This window comes from Cryptotermes secundus, unplaced genomic scaffold, assembly GCF_002891405.2.
Source record: "Cryptotermes secundus unplaced genomic scaffold, Csec_1.0 scaffold1191, whole genome shotgun sequence".
Classification (NCBI taxonomy): domain Eukaryota; kingdom Metazoa; phylum Arthropoda; class Insecta; order Blattodea; family Kalotermitidae; genus Cryptotermes; species Cryptotermes secundus.
Window position 1 is genome coordinate 327,716 of NW_019719382.1, and position 15,646 is coordinate 343,361.

General features: G+C 44.6%; 1 protein-coding gene across 3 annotated transcripts in view; it reads left to right on the forward strand.

The window, feature by feature from the left end:
- The first annotated feature begins 2,967 nt into the window (after positions 1–2,967).
- Positions 2,968–15,646, forward strand: part of LOC111866443 — a 17,892-nt gene continuing 5,213 nt past the window's right edge. For 2 of the 3 annotated variants that reach the window (XM_033752292.1, XM_023855415.2), the window contains exons 1-2: positions 2,968–3,111; positions 14,644–14,726. The gene's annotated coding sequence lies outside the window, so the exon portion shown is untranslated. The remainder of the gene's footprint in view (positions 3,112–14,643; positions 14,727–15,646) is intronic. The other variant, XM_033752298.1, reaches the window with a different exon arrangement.

A 15,646-nucleotide genomic window follows, 5' to 3' on the forward strand; every position in this document is an offset into this window, starting at 1 on the left:
TTTAACCCCAGGGATCTTCCTGGTACTCATTTCTGTCAGGGGCTGAGTCAACCCCAAGGCCGTAGTACGGTTGGGCAGGATAAATCAATTGAAAAATCCAATGACCTCATCAGGAATCGAACCCGCGACCTTCCGGCTTATAGCATAGTGCCTCAACCAACTACGCTACGGCGTGCATGGGACAAAAATAGGAGACAGGAGAAATAGAGAACGAACAAAAGAGAGGAGAGAAAGTAGGAACGAAAAAAAGGAAGAGGAAAAAGGGAAAGAGAGGTAAGGCAAGAGGGAAAGAAACAATATGAATGAAAGAGTAATGAATTAATTAATAAGATGAAACAAGGAAGAAAGGAGAGGAAAGTAAATAATGAATGGAAGGTGGGAAATAAGGGGAGAGGTTAGGGGTGGTAGAGGGAGAAAGAACGTGTCAGAAGGAAATAAAGAGGAAAGAGGTTTGAATGTTTTATTAACTGTAGTTGTTAACATTGACTGAAACAAAACTATGTAGAAAGTTTTGATTTGAAAACCTCATGATATGAGTCCTGTGCGTATTTGGGAAGATGATGTTAAAACGGATCACCTGGGAATATGTTACTGGGATGTGAAGTGGACTGGATAGAATTCTGTGGCAAAGAATCCTTCCCCATTATGAGACTGTTTGTACAAGGTAAACTCCTGATCTTCACTGGTCTTGCTGCCTCGCCTGGCGACTTTGTTTTGATCGTGACGCGAGGTTCGGCAAGTCATCCCAGCTCCAGAACCTTTACGTAACGCCTCGGTGTGTACGGCTGCGCACTGAAGCAAATTCGCTCCGCATTAGGCGCACGGGATGAAGGCACCTAGTTCCAGTCATGTGCTGGGTTGCACAAAATAAATTGAATTGGATTCTAGTTCAGGCAAAATGAACTGACTTTGTGTCCATTCGAAGCAAAACGAACTGACTTGCGGTCCAGTCGAGGCAAAATGAACTGACTTACGGTCCAGTTGAGGCGAAACGAACTGACTTGTACTCCAATCGAGGCAAAACGAACTAATTTATGGTCCAGTTGAGACAAAAGGAAATGACTTGCGGTCCAATTGAGGCAAAACGAACTGACTTGTAGTCCAGTCGAGGCAAAACGAAACGACTTGCGGTCCAATTGAGGCAGAACGAACTGACTTGCGGTCCAAGTGAGACAAAACGAACTGACTTGTACTCCAATCGAGGCGAAATGAACTGACTTATGGTCCAGTCGAGGCAAAACGAACTGACTTATGGTCTTTCTGCCCTCTGTTCAGTCATTATTTACGTAATTCTCCTTTTTCTTTTTTCTTCTTCTTCTCTATTCCCCTCTTTCCTTCGTTTTCCCTTCATTCTCACTCCTTACATAGTCTTCATTTACTTTTTCCCACCTGCCATTCTTCCCTTCATACGCAGGCGCACACTAACGTTTTCCTCACAGCCCCCTGCCATGCTCCGCTCCCCCCCCCCTTTGGGTCAAGCTTCCCAGAGATGTGGCATGCACTAAGGTATATAGGAATGTAATGCATTTTTCTAAGATCGGTGATTCTTTTATTTAAAATAATCTCTGTATTTTGTTTAAGCTAATGTAACACCTTTATTTCTGCATTTATCAAGAGGTTCGAAATCCACCTTGAAGACGGAAGCCTCATATTCTTTCTAGACATCTGAAATCACATACCAGACTACACGGAGATACGACCCTGATTACCATAATCATAATCCTCACCTCGATGAAATCCTCAAACCCCCCATGTAACATGTACGTCCCCCCATACCGGTTTTCGTCGATGCTTAAAATTTGGTTTTTGGGCACGGGTTCTCGCCATATTCACGTAAGTTAATTTTATACGTTAGATGTTAACCGCCATAAGGTAGATTAAGTTTGTTAATCATCGCAACAGTGCAGCGCCCCCGCGTTAAGGGAGGACCGTGTTCTTGAGAGTGTTTCTGTAACTTGAAGAGTTGTAACACTAACACAGTCCCACCACTGCCTCCCAGGTTATAAGCGGAGATGCCTTCCTGCGGAGACTTTCTGGCCAAGACGAACATGCGTAATCGGTCTCAAGGTTTTTGACAGCCTTTCACGTTTTGAGCACCCCTGGACGCGAATAGAAAATTGTTCTAGAATTTTGGTATGTCTGTACTATGTGCGCCCCCCTGGCGTCTCAACTGTTTGACTGAGTTTATTCATGTTCGACATTTAATAGTTTATCCGGCGCAGAGCGATGTCCGGCGGATATGAAGTTTATAACTCCAAAAATATCGGCCATTCAAATGAACCCCGAAAAGAGAGCATTGCGGTTTTCTCGAAAACGTCATAAGGATTTTGTAGAATTTAAGGGTCTCTCATGGCAGTCCTTATGTAGAAATCTGTGTTCTAGGATATACCGGCGTGTAGTCCTTTAAAAGCCAACCGACATTTCGGAGGAAAATATCGCCTCTATCTTCATGGTCGAAGAAGAAGCCGAACAAGAGACTAGGAAGCAAAGCCCTGACTTTCAGCGGACTACACGGCGTTATGTCCCAGAAAAATACAAATAAAATTTTAGCAACGATTTAGACCAGATCGGCCCAAAGATTCGGAAAATAAGACTGCGCGCACTAGTGTGCCTTGATGTTTACGCAACGCTTATACGTATGTCGTAGCTTGTATAATCAACGACCTGCAATGGTCTATTGAGCAAAAGTCGATTTCGTTTCTAACGTAACGTAATGAGGGTCAGTCGTGTATGAGAAAGTACGTGAAATGTTTTGGACTGAATTTTTACTAAAATAAAGGGAATTACGTCGCACGATTTAAAACAAGATGGATATAACACTCGACATGCGAGTCGTATCCGTACGTCATTGACGCATGCGCGTAGAGTAGCCGATGGCCGATCACATATCGTGTTTGTTGTCCTACGCATGCGCATATGAGTTGTAAACTTAAGAAATAAAGCCATTTTGCTTGAGGTATAATGCCATGTAATCCGGACGAAGTAAACCGGCTTTCGGAAGTACGTATCGCGTCTGTTCTCAGGGTTCGAATGTAAGTCAAGCAAGAAACAAGCACGAAACAGGCAGGAAGGAGAGCTTGCTGTGCAGATTGTTCTACCCTGAAGATGGAGGTAATATGTTCCACCCAAATGTCAGTTGAATTTAAACAGACTGTACGCCGTTATATCTCAGAAATTAGAACTCTTCAAACAAGCATTTCTCTAAAGAAAAAAGTTCTGATGTTGTTCGGGTTTTAAAATGCTTAATATTTATCCAGAATTTCCTTAACCGTGAATTTATGCTTTTCCAGGAACGTTTGTTTTCCACTGCTTTTTTTTTTTTTGTGGTGTTTTAGTGAGGCATAGATTTAAATAGAGCTGTTTCCACAGAGCCAGAAGGTCACCGTGAATTTTTAGCCTACTTTTCTAAAGTCGGTTTAAGTGATCTCTGTGTGTCTGCGAATCCCCCCCACATAACCTTCTGAATGCCCGAACCAGTCTTTATGAAACTTGGTATGTACATCATGGCACTTGAGCCTATCTCAACTGCTTTTTTTTTTTTCCTGTGGCGCTACAGCCCCAATTTGCGCCTAGGCCTACCTCCATGAAACTCTCCGTTTCACTTCGGTTTACTAGATCTTACACATACGGTAGGACTCCTTGGGCGAGTGATCAGCTCGTCGCAAGGCCTCTACCTGTAGACAAACACAGAAAAACGCACACAAACATCCATGCCCTCAGTAGGATTCGAACCCACGATCCCGGTTTCCAAGCGAGCGAAGACAGTGCATGCCTTAGACCGCTCGGCTACCGTGACGGGCATCTCAACGGCTTACTTCATCGATATTTATTAGTATTATCGTTGCTAGGCAACGGCTCGTTAAAAACATTACCGCGGCAACGAATAATTACTGAAGGCGTCGTTTTATATGAGATCCTTGTCTTAAAAAGGTTAAAACTATCCCTGTAACAGTCCTTAGCGGCCCGTAAGGTTTTGAGACGTCAAGGCTCCCAGGTTTCCTCGACAGTCGACTCACAGATGGCGGTGAGGTTGTCACCCTTACACACCGGTCGCACTTTATAATATTTCTGATACTAATTTCTTTTAGACGCTGAATCGACCCCAGGGCCATAGAGCGATTGGAAGGATTAGGGCAATCGAGAAATCCAATGATCTAATCGGGAATCGAGCCCGCGACCTTCCGCTTTGTAGCATAGTGCCTAACCAACTACGCTGCAGTTGTATCAAAGGAAATCAGACGATCAGTTCATTTTCCATAAGGACGAAATTCCACAGCGCGCACATCTGTGACGAGTTCTGTGTATTCTGCGGGCCGATAGCTGTGAACAGATCTCCGCAACCCGACACATGTGTTGCAGTACTCCTGAAACAGCTGTACCGTGCTCAGCCTTGACGGCCCACGCGACGTGCGCTACCTACACCGCTCTGTACTCGCTCCAGTATCCAGACGCGTTTCACGGAGCCCAGGTAAGGCCCGCACGGTCAACTGCCTCGCGTTCTGCTGGCCGCGGGTTCAGCTCTCGCCTTGAATACAACCATCACTGAGGCTTCCCGTTGTCTTACGCAAGGGAAATGCCAGGAAGGAAGACTTTCCTCAGCTCAGGGTGTGACCGTTTCCTTTCATATCTCTTCTTGTTCATTATTCACTAACAGTGAATGATGAGTTCGATCTCTTGCCGAGTCAACCGACGTTTCGGATCAATCTCCAGGATCGAAGGATAAGCCAAGCAAGAAACTAGGGTGAAAAAAGGTGGAAGATGGAGGCTATGTGTTCCTCCGAAACGTCCGTTGACTTGCAACGGAGTGCACTGCTTTGTATCCCAGAAGATAGAATTCATCATAACCACCGGTGTGAGGACCTCAAATTCTATATGTGAATAAAGTGTGAAGAGTTCTCTAATCTGGAATGTGACACCGTGTAAGTTTACTTTTAGGTTCGTTATTTAACGAGGCTGTCAGTATCGAGACTGTATAATGATTATTGTATATGGAGCATTCGGTAGAATGATAATTGGCAGGGGAAGCAGAAGTACCCGGTGAAAATCTGCCACAATACCATTTTGTCCACCACAAATTCCACATTTTCTGATCTGGAATCGAATCCGGGCTGAAGCGGTGGAAAGCCAGCGAAAAGTGAGCTATGGCACAGCCTGTGACGCCGTGTAGTCCTGTAAAATTTTATCAGTATTTTTGATTAACTTATTATCTCCTTGTAAAGAATAACTCGCGAAGTGACATTCGGTACAGTTGCGTCCCAGAGATGGTACACGCAAGCCTGTCAGATCCTCAGATGAGCTGTCCGTCATTTTCTTCAGGACAGTCGGATTCAATATGGCGGGTTGCTTTTCTTAACCTGGCCCTGCGTCAATGATCTAGTGACATCTACAGACGCCTTACTGAAATCTCGACTCATGAAAGGGATTCCTGTGGCTTACTGTCTCCACGGACCACACGCCTTCTTCAGAAGCTGATAGTGGCTCCGCCGCTCAAGAAAGTCACCGTCTGTTATAGCACCTTAGAGTTTCATTACGCTATCCTAAAGATTTTACCAGAGGGCTTTATCCTGAGTCAAATTAATCCAGACCACACTCTCCCATCTATTCCCTTAAGATACATTTTAATACTATCCTCCCATCTACGTCTAGGTTTTGCAAGTGATGATTCAGGTTTCCCGATCAGTATATTATTTTTTGTGGCTCCCTTAGCCATTTGCTCTTGCTGTAATATCTGGGCGCCCATACGCTTAGTTAAGACGTACGGGAGAGTGGAGATGTAGCTCCATCATTCTTGACCCTCGGTACTAGATGGAGATCAGCGGTCAGCTTCACCCTTCGGCCGCCCTACTCCAGGGAAAGAGCAACAGGAGGCTGAGTGACCCCCGGAGCCGGTCTGGACCCTGTGGAGAGGAGAACAATCTTTTGCCCCTGTAAGTAATGGAACTCCGACCGTCCAGACGGTCCAGACCGTAGCCCGTCGCTATACCGGCGTCCCAACTACTTAGTAAATCATTACTCGGCGGTGATCCAACCATTCCAAAATAAGTAGGGGCACTATGCTCCAAGCAGGAATGTCGCGGGTTCGATTCCCAATGAGGTTGCTGGATTTTTCAATTGACCTAATCCTTCCAGTCGCTCTATGGCCCTGGGGGCGACTCAGCATCTAACAGAAATGAGTACCAGGAATCTTCCTGGGGGTAAAGGGCGGCCGGCGCGTAAGGCTGACAACCTCACCGCCATCTGTGAGGGAATTGTCTAGAGAAAATGTGGGAGCCTCGACGTCTCACAAACCTAAGGGCCTCCATGGCTGGTTACAGGGATAGCTTTGCTTTTTTAAGTAAACAGATAATTACAATAACTTCCACGTAACTTGAGCCGGGGTAGCACAGCCGGTTTAGCAACGGGTCGGAGTTCAAGTTCCGGTAATGTCATAATTCTCTTCCCTCCATATCGTCCACTTCGGCTCTACGGCTCACCCAGCCTCCTATCCAATGAGTACCGGGGACTCTTTCCCCGGGGGTAAAGCGGAAGGAGCGTGAAGCTGATCACTCACCTCCAGCTAGTGCCTAGGTCAAGAAAATGTGGATCTATACATCCACTCCGTCGGTCACGGTAGCCGAGCGGTCTAAGGCATGCACTGTCTTCGCTCGCTCGGAAGGCGGGATCGTGGGTTCGAATCCCACTCAGGGGATGGATGTTTGTGTGCGTTTTTCTATGTTTGTGTACAGGTAGAGGCCTTGCGACGAGCTGATCACTCGCCCAAGGAGTCCTACCGTATGTGTAAGATCTAGAAAAACCGAAGTGAACGGAGAAGTTCATGGAGGTAGGCCTAGGCCCACTGGGGCTGTAGTGCCAAGGAAAAAAAATACATCCACTCCCCCATACGCCTTCATGGCGTAGGGCTTAATTAGTTAAGCACAGGAACACCTTTATATTTACCTTTACCCACCGAACTAAACTGATACATTGAATTGCGTATGCGAACTGTGTCACTGAGGGGCTGGCTTACAGAGTATGTTCCCTGAACTGTCGTACATTCCGATGTTTCAGAGCTTCATGTTCGGTGTTTCCAGTCCAAGGCCAAAATTTTCGACCAGTGGCTTCTGTTTGTTTCCCGTTCGGTTCCGGCTTGACCTTTCTGAAGGTCACTGAGTGCCTTCAGCACGTGATCTTGCTCGCACTGGCTGTTATGAAGCGGTTATTTCCCCAAACAACATTAACCGGTTGGCCTTCGTAATGGAGACGCACAGTGTTTCCTTTGAGGTACGGACTGAATTTCTAAATACTGTCTGAATTAATGCGTGGAGGCGGGGTCGAATACCTCCACCGTGACCCTGCGAGTCGTAGGAGGCGACCAAAAGGGAAGTCTCAAATCTGAGACAGTAAAATATGGTCGCGAGTCCCAAGGGTCTCGGACCCGAGAAAGACTGCGCTGCCAAGGGCCAGCAGCATTTACAAAAGACAGAACCGTCCTATCACCAGAGAGAGCGCCCTACAGAAACAAGATCGTAACTGTCAAACAGTAATAAAAAATCTAGTAATGAGCCCCTATGAGGCTCGGAACCAAGACTTACTGACTGACTGACTGACTGACCGTCAGTCGCAATGTGACTTTGACTTTTGACTTCGGACTTCACTCAACATCAAAGTATCGCCCCAACATGGCCCTTCCAATATTAAATCAAAACTGAACTCGAATGCCCTTCCAACGTATATAAAAAATTCCTAACGCAAGCAGTAAAGCCCTTCCTCAACCTCTTCTCATAACAAAGTCCACTTCTTAAACCTTTACCTTCTTCATTTCCTTACGATTTCCCCTCTTTCAAATTCACCTCTAGAAGGACGAGCGGGCGCTGTCTGCGAACCTTCTTAGCGGGACGTTTCTCTGTCGTCTCCCCCCCCCCTTAAAATGTAGCGTCTCTCACTACCCCCCCCTCCAAATTTTCTCTTTATATCTTCAATTTTCAGATCTTTTCCCTGCTGACTTCACGAAAATGTTGAGAGAGCTTCCAAATTTTCGCGTTGCTCCTGCGCGTTTCTCACACAGCCCTCAAGACTTAAATTCACCCCGTACTACGGAAGCCCCCCAATTACAATTTACCCAGTAACCAGAAAACCAGAACTCCGCAGGCTTCAATTGTTCATAAACCCAACCGTTTCCTGGGTTATTTGCATCCCGTTGTGAAATTTGGCACAGGGGCCGAGGCACTACGTTACAAGTCTGAAGGTCGCGGGTTCGATTCCCGATGATGACCTAATCCTTCCATCCCCACTATAACCATGGGATCGACTCAGCCTCTAATAGAATTTAGTACCATGAATCTTCCTGGGAGTAAAGGGCAGCCGGTGCGCAGGGCTGGCAACCTTACCGCCATCTGTGAGCCGATTATCTAGAAAATGTGGGAGCTTTGATGTCTCACAACCCTGTGGGCCTCCAAGGCCTATTACAGGGATAGCTTTAACTTTGTATCATATATATTTCCATTTAAGAATTAATTGTTTTCATGAACACCCAGGCTAGTGGACACTGCTCAGGTCCTGATATACAAAACTTGATATGTCCCTCCTCTCTGTCTCTCTGTGCGGGCTGCAGGTGGTTGCTATATTTATGGTTGAGTGCATTCCTGCTGGCAGATATTTCTGTTCCACCAAATTCATAATCTTGTAGCGATTTGTTGCCGTTATGCGAGTTATGGGGCCATCGGACATCGAAATAAGCTGACAGACCCGACCTTCATGTGCCAACTTGTCACAGAAATATTGCACTCGAATCAGTGCAAAGGCCGCATAATTAATATGTTCATTACTGCGGACATATAGAGAACACCCAAAAAATATTATTAAATTCTGCGAACCTGCAAAGTAACCAAGAGTTTTACAGTTGTGGGCAATTATTGTGGTAAATGTTTTTAATCCTCATTCCAAATATTCTTTTTTAATAATATTATTTCATTAGTTGTAAGGCGGTACTATCATAGTCACTGCTATGAGAGTCTCAAATCCATCAATTCATTTCTTAATTTGTGCGTTATTCCTTCTTCAAACTCTTTGCTATTATATATTGCGATATTGGCAAGGAGAGGAGTCGGGTTATCTCAGTCGGTATGTCGGCGGGCTACAGGCTCGATGACCGGGAATCGCGTTTATTTTCCGGTAGGTGCAAGAGATTTTTCTTTACTCCACAGCGTTCAGACCGGCTCTGGGGTCCGTCCAACTTCCTATCCAATGGATACCGCAAGCTGTTTCGTTGGTGGTAAAGCGGCGTGAGCGTGAAGCTTACCACTTACCTCTATCTACGAAGGAGGGTCAGTAAATGGGTCACAAATGGGAGTAAAACAGCTGTAATGGATGTAATACGTTTTCTATGTGTATCACTAGGCAGCAGCACAGTACAGTTTCATGACAGTCTAGATAGAAGATGCGCATGCGCATATTCAGAGGCTGGTTTCAACAATAAAAATGGCGACCATGCTTGAGGAATGTACTACGGAAGAGCAGCGTTCTTTTGTGCGTTTTTATGGGAAAATGTCTCAATGAAAAGGATATTCACAAAGAAATATTTCCTGTTTATGTTGGGAAGTGTTTGTCGCTTATAGCGGTTCCATCTTGTTGGTAAACGCTTCGCTGATGACGAAGAGAGTGACACGGAGGTGCGGAAGTGGCTGAGACAACAGCCAAAAGACTTGTATGCTAGGAGTTTAGACGCTCTGGTAAAGCGATGGGGCAAGTGTATCAGTGTTCGTGGGGGATATGTCGAGAAATATATGTTTTTTTCCAGGTTTTATAGCCATTTGTGACCTATTTACTGACCATCCTTCCTATCAAGAAAGGTAAAGTATCCCTGGGCTTAGTTAATCAAACACCCTGCCACGAAGATATATGGAGAAGGGGAGGTGTAGTTCCACCATTCTTCACCACGGCACTAGATGGAGATGAGTGGTCAGCTTCACGGCTCGGCCACTTTAGTCCCACCCGGGGGAAACGGGCCCCTGGTTTCTATTGTGTGGAAGCTGGGTGGACCCTAGAACCAGTCTGGACGCAATCGAGTAGAGAAAAATCTGTTGCCAATACCGGGAATTGAACACGATTCCTCGGCATCCAACCCGTAGCCTAGTCTCTATACCGACTTAGCTATCCCTGCTCATTCACCGTTATCTAATGCCGTGGTTAAGTATGCGTGGAGCCTTACCTCCTATTCTGTTATGACTCCACAGCCTATTGTTGGACCTTGGCCGATTTTTCTTAGTCCTATACACAGTCGGTAGGACTCCTTGGACGTGTGATTAACCCGCCGAAAGGCCGCTGCCTACACGCAGAATAAATGTACACAGACATGCATGCCTTGAATGGGATTCGAACCCACTCCTCACTAATTGTGTTTAAGCACAGGGTTACCATTATATTTACCAGGAAAATGTTCGGTGTTGATCGTGGTTTCAGCGGGTTATCCTCCTCGCAAAGCGCGGAGTTCAAGTCTGTCAGTTGAGACGCGTGGCGAGGTGCCGCACCTGGAGGCATGGAGACCTGGCGGAAGGAAGGAAAATGCTTGGCATTTCTAACAGTGAAGTTGCTTCAAGGCAAAATTCCATTCCCGGAGCAGAAGTGGCCCATTCGCTGCAAGAATTCAGCCCTGACCTTGTCTTCACAGCACATGTCAGCGTTTGGCAACCTCCCTTCTAAAAGTAAAATTGTCTCTTTGCTAAACTATAAAGCACTATGCCATGAAGACGTACGGAGGAGTGGATGTATAGACCCACGTTTTCTAGATCAAGGCACTGATTCGAAGTGAATGGTCAGTTTCACTCCCGGGCCGCTTTGCCACCGGGGAAAGAGCGCCCGATACTCATTGGATAGGAGGTTGGGTGAACCTCAGAGTCGGTCTGGACGACATGGAAAAGAGAAAAATTTTGACCCTACCGGGATTCGAACTCCGACCGCTCTGTCGTCCAGCCCATAGCCAGTCGCTATACCGACTACGCTGTCCCGGTTCCGTGTGTATATATAAAATGTCTCTTAAAAAAACAGTGAGTAAGAAGTAACCAAATAACCTAAACTTTTCAAACACGTTTCCAACACTTGCAACACATTCGATGAAACACTTTAACCTTAGCTGGTTGTTTGGAACACATAGCTCAGTCGGTATGGCTACGAGGTGTACGGCCATCGTTCGATTCCCGGCAGGGACAAAAGATTTTCCTCTCCACAGTGTCCAGACTGGCTGTGGGGCCCACCCAGCCTCTTATCCATCGGGTAACGGGGGCTCTTTCCCTGGGAGTAAAGCGGTCAGAGCTAGAAGCCGACCGTTTACATCCATCTAGTGCCAAGGTCAAGAATGTAGGCGCTATACCTCCACCTTGTAATAGTCTTCAATTAAACACAGGGACAACTCCACATTTTCAATTTTTTAACCTATAGGCAATAAACTTGCTATCATACAAAAATACTTAAATATCAGCGGTTTCGATTCCCTGTAAGACCATTGGGTATTTCATTTGGCCTAATCCTTCCAGCCGCACTATGGCCCTGGGGTTGACTCAGCCTCTAACAGAAATGTGTACCAAGAATCTTCCTGAGGGTAAAGGGCGACCGGCGCGTAAGGCTGACAACCTTACCGCCATCTGTGAGCCGAATGTCTAGAAAATGTGGGAGCCTCGACGTCTCACAATCCTATAGGCCTCCACGGCCTGTTACAGGGATGGCTTTACCTATTTACCAGGCAATTCGGCTTTATTGACATACCCCTTTGACTTCTCTCGCGTGCTCCTAAGAGCACACATAGCACCAGTCCAGAAACTCAGCTATAGACCCGTGGTTCGTTCGTTGGTTATTTAACGACGTCAGTATCAGGACCATATAGCGTTGGATAGTAGAATGATGAGTTGTAAAGGATTTGTAAGGAAGCGGTTGTAGCTTAATCAACGCACTATCCAGACCCTTGATTGGAAAAACTAAGAAAACTATGAAAAAGTCAATCATTGTAGTCTTTGTCCCAACTGAGATCTGAACCGAGCACCTCCTGAATTTATGGGCGGAAACGGTTAGGGGCAGCCTCTAACCGTTTTCGCTTCTCAGTTGAATCATGAAACACAACTTGTTTTATGGAACACTCTTGCACTGTACATCTGGATCTAATTGTGTCTTGTATTAGGGTACAGTTACACCATGTACTCCCCCCGCCAGTCTGGGGCATTAATGGAGTATCGGCCGAGATCTGTCATGACAGAAATAATCACTCTCTACGTCATTACATCAGTTATATTGGAATTTCCCTCCCATACATGCACACACACCAGGATGTAACCCAGTCCGGCTTCGCCTCTGAATAGCTCCATTCTATGATTCATGGTTCTCGAAACAGACATCGAATTACTCGGTATAGTCATTAACGCTCCTGCTTCGTGTTAGGGATAGCGTAGGTTCGAATCTCAGCTTGAGAAGCAGCTGCCCAAAAATCTGTTACGTGTTTTCCGTCAGTCGCTCTAGCCAAATGCTAGGATAATGCTTTAAAATTATTCTTCCAAATTTTTAGTTCATAATCACCCCTTATTTTTCATTCAACGCAATAAAGCTTGTGTAGTTGACGCTAGTAAGGAGGTTGGTCTAGAAGTAAACACAGAGGAAACTAAGTATATGTTGCTGTCTCGTCACCAAATTCCAGGGCAAAATCATGATATAAAGATAGCCAACAGATGTTTTGAAAATGTGGCACAGTTCAGATATTTGGGAACGACGATAACAGATCGAAACCTGATTCAGGAGGAAATTAAGAGGAGATTAAACTCGGGTAATGCTTGCTACCATTCAGTCCAGGACCTTTTGTCTTCTCATCTGTTGTCCAAAAACATAACAAATAAAATATACAAAACTATAATTTTGCCTGTGGTTCTGTATGGGTGGAATACTTGGTCTCTGGCATTAAGGGAGGAACATAGACTGAGGGTGTTTGAGAACAGGGTGTTGAGGAGAATATTTGGACCGAAGAGGGATGAAGTGACAGGAGGTTGGAGAAAACTGCACAATGAGGAGCTTCATAACTTGTACTCTTCTCCAAGTATAATTAGAACGATCATGTAAAGGAGGATGAGGTGGGCAGGTCATATAGCACGAATGGTGGAGAAGAGGAATGCATATACTCGTAGGATATTGGTGGGAAAGCCAGAAGGAAAGAGACCACTGTGTAGATAATATTAAAATGGATCTTAGAGAGGCAGAATGGAATGGGATGGATTGGATTGATCTGGCTCAGGATATGGACTAGTGAACACGATAATGAACTTTCGGGATCTATAAAATATTGATAAGTTCTTGAGTAGCTGCATAACTGGCGCCTTCTCAAGAGGGGCTCAGCTCCGTGAAGTTAGTAGCTGAGGTTGTTAGTTAAATAAACCATCAAGACATGAACTGGAGGCCTTAAGATTTTAAGCAGAACTCCTACCAACAGTTCTAACCTGATCCTTCACTGCTGGAACCCAATTGTTTTTATTCATTTATTTATTTAAATACTTATTAAGGGTCCCTTTCCACGTACTCACGTCGATAAGAATACACAATATTGATAAAAAGAATAGAAAAAGCTGTTCTGAATAAACATTTCTCATGTAAATGGCTACACCTGACGACAGAAAGACTGTTGATGCAGATCCACCAACCGGTATAATTATCACTATACTCCATACACTATAGGAAACGTCATCATCATTTAGTGACGTAGACCGTTACGTCATATTTAGAAAATTATTAGATTCTGTTTTGAACAAACTTCTTATATTCTTACACCGATGAGAAATTCAAACATATTTTTTTAAGTTGGTTATTTAAGAGCTCTGTCTGACTCGAGACTATATACTGTCGGTTAAACGTTCTTATTTTTCTTTTGTAAGGTTGGCTACACGAGTTATGACGTGCCACAGTCTCATAGAGTGGATGGCCTTTAATTTAATTCAGTGTATGTGCATAATCTCACCCAGAATTGTTACGATTTTAATTTGTAGATATAGATTGGATTTTACCGTGTGGCAGTGATACTACAGTAGGACACAACGCACAAATAACACACATCACACAAAATAACACAACACGCTCAAACAATCACAGCATACAAAACTACAATAAGACATAACACACAAATAACATACATCACACAAAATAACACACCACACTGGAACAAAACACAACACATCAAACTACACACACAATTAATGACGCAGTACACAAAATTAATACAATGCAAATACAGTTACAACTACAATGAAATAAATTAATTGACACAAACTTGCTCCACCTTGGGACTGGTTCAAATGTTCAGTGCCGCTACAACAAAACTTTTGACTCTTTTCAATCCACTTCACATCATCTTTAAACATATCTCTAAGGAGTATTGTCTTGTTGTCTTATGGGATGTGTAGTTTGGCAGAAATTACGGACGTTACGGCAAAGCCTTACGCTTAGATCCTGAAGGAAGTATATTGCTCCGAAACGTCGGCGAACTTCTGCTGGACCACAAGGAATCACACCCCAAGAGAAAATACTTTCAAATAAATAAATAACAATCAATAAGTGATGATTTCCGTGTGGAGGTCATTGTACGCAATGTTGTTTAGAGCAAGAATGGTACTAAGGCACAGCTACCGTTACTGCTATTTTCAGATGAGAGGATATCACACGGTTTCTATATAAGGCAAAGTTGAAGGGCGCGTCTTGCTGTCTTGCAAGGGAACCCCAAGCCTCACGTGAGTACTGTGTGCTTAACTATTTGCTACTATAGAATCCTACATATTAAGGGAGGAACAGACTGAGGGGGTTTGAGAACAGGGTGCTGAGGAGAATATTTAGACCGAAGAGGGGTGAAGTGACAGGAGGTTGGAGAAAACTGCATAATAAGTAGCTTCATAACTTGTACTCTTCTCAAAATATAATTAGAATGATCAAGTAAGAGAGGATGAAGTGGGCAGGGCATGTAGCACGAATGAGGGAGAAGAGGAATGCATATAGGATATTGGTGGAAAAGCCAGAAGGAAAGAGACCACTGGGAAGACCAATGCGTAGGTGGGAGAACAATATTAAAATGGATTTTAGAGAGACAGAGATTTCAGTTATCTCTGCACTTAAATATTAGTCAGTCAGTCAGCTAGTAAATTTCTCTCTTACTCACTTAGTTATTATAAGATTAGTAAAATGGTGTTTTACTTCAAATGACCATCCACGCAACTTCAGAGATAACCAGCATTTACCTCACGGGGCAGCATTACAAGGAACTCTGTTACTGAATTGGTGTTATATTTTCAGCCATTAATGAAATATGGATTGAGTTCTTTCAGTGAGCAGACATTGTTTTGCGCATATTAAAATTCTTGGCATGCATTACGTGTATTTCCAAAGAAAACAATTTTATAGACGGTAATTAATACTAACGGCCGGTCACGGTAGCCGAGCGGTCTAAGGCATGTACTGTCTTCGCTCGCTTGGAAACTGGGATCGTGGGTTCGAATCCCACTCAGGGTATGGATGTTTGTGTGCGTTTTTCTGTGTTTGTGTACAGGTAGAGGCCTTGCGACGAGCTGATCACCCGCCCAAGGAGTCCTACCATATGTCTAAGATCTAGTAAACCGAAGTGAAACGGAGAGTTTCATGGAGGTAGGCCTAGGCCCAA